The sequence below is a fragment of the Alligator sinensis genome, unplaced genomic scaffold (genome assembly GCF_000455745.1).
Source record: "Alligator sinensis unplaced genomic scaffold, ASM45574v1 scaffold267_1, whole genome shotgun sequence".
NCBI lineage: Eukaryota > Metazoa > Chordata > Crocodylia > Alligatoridae > Alligator > Alligator sinensis.
Genome location: NW_005842100.1, coordinates 1,771,750 through 1,776,143, shown reverse-complemented (window position 1 = coordinate 1,776,143; position 4,394 = coordinate 1,771,750).

Below are 4,394 nucleotides of genomic sequence, written 5' to 3'. Positions count from 1 at the left end.
GAAAGAAGTTTTAATTTGTAGCACATCAACGTTTGTTTCCAGTTAAATGTAAAGTGCTGCTCTAATTAGAACTAATTTTTAACAGTTATCATGGTCCAAAGGAATCTCATAAATCATAGAGTCTTACTGTTGGATGCAACAGATAAACTATGGTAAATATGCATCGCATTTAACTATGGTAAATACGCCTTTCATATGCATCTTGCCATTGTTTCTCTATAGCTGTAAAAGCAGCCTAGAGCCACATGCTACCTATTCTCATATTGCCTCCCTCTGTGGCCTTAGCTATCTAATTTAGGACCAGTCTTATCTTGTTGAAATCTGTGATCACTGTATTTAAAGGAAGCTGAATTCACACCATGACAAGATCTTTTGAATTCCCTAGGTTTAACATGGGAATAATATAAACTTGTCACCTCGCCGGTATGAGAAATATTAGTTGAATCTGTAAAGCCCAAGACTATCAAGTTGGCCATGCTTTTTCTCTAGATGGCATCTTGTTTGTGGGTTGTGAAGCCCTCTTTAAACTGACTGCCCTAGTTTTAGGTTATTTTAAACTCATACAGCACTTGCTGAATCAAACCAAGATGAGCAGAAAACCTACTGACATTTCTCCAGTTTCAAGTTTTTACTCACTGTCTAAACGCATTACTGTTTTTTTTGTTTTTAGGGGGGAGAATGGCAGGGGGAAAGGGGTTATAATTACATGCCAGGTGTATGGCCCTAAGAACACTTCAGCTGAAGAACCTGAGCCAGCAACAGGAGTTGATTTCTATTTTTAAATATTCTACGCTGTATTAATAAGGCAGTGCTCAAGTGGCACACAACTCTTCATTGTGCAAGTCAAAACTAAATATTTTAATAGGCCTTTGTCTTTAGAAATACTAAGATAGATGAAAAGTAATAGCATACAAGACTCCTGCTAGATGGGTACAAACTCTATATTAGCCCTTTCCTTAATAAGACTTGCTACTACCTTTCATAAATTGAGGACCTATCTCTGGGCCATCTACTTGTATAACATAAACCATAATGTCTAAGCTGGCAAAAACTGCCTAAGTAACATGTGACCAGCAGTTACCAGTGTCCATCTATATGGGTAAGGACAGATCAAATAAAGCCACACTGTTCACCATGATCTTTTTACTCCCTTCACTCTAGAGCTCCCCAGAAATGTCCACCAAAGAGCATCCTTTGCACAGCTGCAGTAGCTGTTTTTAACTACACCTAACACTCACAAAGCTTCTAGACGTGATAGAACAGAATTTAGTACAGTATAACCTCATAAATCTGGCATGCTCAGGACTGAGCACCTGCTGGAAATCTGAAAATTCTGGATTTTTGAAACTGGAGCGGCGGCCAGTCCTGGAGTAGGGGCCACACACGGAGTGGCAGCGCGGGGTGGTGGATGGCAGCGGCAGCTGCTGTATGCAAGTTTCTCCCTCTGCTGCTCCGGGACCGGCCACTGCTACTCCTCAATGTGGTGTATTTTCAAAAAGTGCTGGATTTTCGAGATGTACAGATTTTTGATATCCGGATTTATGAGGTTATACCATATGCAGATCTGGTTCACTATTAAAAGGGGAACCTCTGTTAAGAGTAAGGGAATCTCTGAATAGAAGCCAAAGGGAAGGGAAGCTGGGGGGGATGGAGGGGGGAGAAAGAAGGGATCCCTGGACATAGGTGCATCTTTTAACTGACATACGTATATTGCTGGCAGATAAAAGGAGAGTAAGGAAACATTTACTGGGGATAAGGTTTGACCTTCACTGAAATAACTTCTTTGTAGTCATGCTGCAATCACTTAGGGGGGTCCACAGGGCACAGTGCTGCACCGTGCAGAGGTGCCCACAGAAGTTCTGCGTGCATCCACTTCATTATCAGAAACAGTATGACCTCCCCTGTGAGGTATTTTATGCAGACTAATTAGTCCTGCTTTGTGCTTGTAGACAAACCCATAATACTCAGAGTTGAAAAAACAGAACTTATCCTGTTTTGTTATGAAATGCGGGGTTTTCTGGTGGTTTTAGAGTTTGCATTTTTTACATTTTATTTTAGCATTTGTCAAGTAGTCTAGGATAAGAGATGCTTATCTATTTTATAAATAATATTTTATATTTTTTATACTAGATTTATAAATCTGTCAGTTTGTAATGGCACCAAGATGCCATGCTGTTTTCTGCTTATGGTTTATCATGCCACAGAAATGAAATTCAGGAAACACTACAGACAAGATTTTTCCCAGAGACCACAAAAGGTATAGGCTGCGCCTGACTGAGAAAATATTACAAAAAGAAAAGTCATTCTTTGCCCAGTCAGTAACCTAAAAGCACTGCTAGACCACAGATTAGTCAGCTCCAAAGCTGAAGGTGCACCCCCTCCACCTCCCAGAAAATGGCCTGCAATTATCCCAACCCACAGACTTAAATGTATTAAGAGGTGAGCAAGAAGGTTTGAAAGACCTCTCTTCAAGCACCACTGGTATCCCCAGCCTCTCCAAACTAATCAGCAGTGAAAGGATCTTCATCGTCATCAGATTTCAGATTTAATTCCCCTCTCAAAAAACCCACACTGAGACACTTCCAGCAACTCTCAGAATTAGGAAGATACTCAGGCACCAGTTCTTATTCATAAGATTTTCCTCCAGGTTACAGGATTTGCAGAGTTAGTTAATAGTCCCTATAAGGTCATCAGAAGAGCTCGTGTATGGATACAAGCCAATACCAGTTGAGTCTGAATCCTGACCTTAATCCACGTTGAACTGCTGCAACAGCACTAATGGGAAGAGGTGGCATTTTAAAGAGGCAGCACTCAAATCTGATAGAGTGTTACAATTATGCCTTTTATTACAACCAAACCCAGGTAACCCATTAAGAGAGTGTTTATTTTGAAGGACATGTACAACAGCATTTCTGTACCTGACACAAGGCACTGGGCTGCTTTCTAGGTCAAGTTATCTTCCCAAGGCTATAAGCAAATAATCTGGGTGACAAAGTCCACACTGGGCAGAAAATGTATGCAATCATCTGGCCCAGGAGATGAAAATCTGACCTTTCAGCTCCAGGGAACACAAAAACATTCCCAAAACTGATGATCAGATATGGGCATACCTGAGTTATAACAGGGACTCGTATCTCCCTCTGCCACAACCACTCAAGGCAAAACCACTTAGCATCCTAAATTTCTGCTAGGTTTCTCACTGAAACTCCTATCCTGGCCAGATACATAGGAAAACTGAGTAAGCTCTATAACACTTGTATGCGAATAGTCACAGGACAAATGATCTTAGGAGTCCTTCAATGGCCCCTTCCACACAGGCCAAGTAGGATGGCGACAGAACAGCACCCCTAGCAGGAAGCATTTCAAAGGGAACATAGGATAAGCAGTCACCCAGTATCACCATGTTTGGGGTCAGGCAGAAATTTTACCCCATAGTCCAACTGGTCTGGACTAGAGGGATTTTGCCTTCCTCTGTGGCAGGGGAATGTGGCCCTCTACCCAGGATCGCTTGAGCTAATACTGACATCCTTTTATAGAAGCAGGATGTTGGCTACCATGGTTCCCCTGCTCTACCTCTGGCAGGTGAGGGTGTGAAGCATGTGTTGTGTTTGACAGCTGTCTTACGTACAGGTTAGATTAGGGATTGGATAGCACGGTTTGGAGAGGGACGGTCCAGCCTCAGGGCGGGGGTGGGACTAGATGACCTGTGGTCCCTTCTCTAGGACTCAATGATCACCACCAGAAATGAAGGAAAGGACTGCTAACATGTGACCCCAGCCGGCACCCCCACCCTCCCCCCATCACCTAGGATCTGTAGTCAACAAAAACAGAGTCACTTCCACCACAGAGTGACTGCACAGCTGAACAACCCCCCAGCCAGCATTTTTATTCCCGAGCAGAGCAGCTACTCTGAGCAGCGCAAGCAAAATTTCCAGGAAGGTCGATATTATTCACAGAGCATCAACGCAGTGCCGTGGGCCTTTGCAACCACGGTGGAGGCGGGCAAACCTCCAGGAAGAGACGCCTGGCAGTGGCAGGGGCTCTACTTGTGCTACTAGATCAGGGGGCCCCGACAAGCCAGGCAGGTCCGCGACGCCCACGGTGGGGGCATGTTTCCTAGGCAGGCGGCACAGCTGGTGCACCTTTCCGTGGCACCACACGCGGCTTCAGCGCGGGGATCTGGGCAGGACCCAGCAAGGGCCGCACGCGCAGTTGGGGGGCGGCTTCCGGGCGAGGCAGCCGGGGCTGTTTCAGGGAGGCGCGCGCAGGAGGGGGCTTAGGAAGCGCAGGGGCCCCCGCCAGCGCAGGCAAAGGCTCAGGCGCAGCTGCAGCGAGGGGCAGGGGCCCCAGGTGCCGGGGGGACCGCGGGGGGGGGGGGGCGCCGGCCGCGCCGC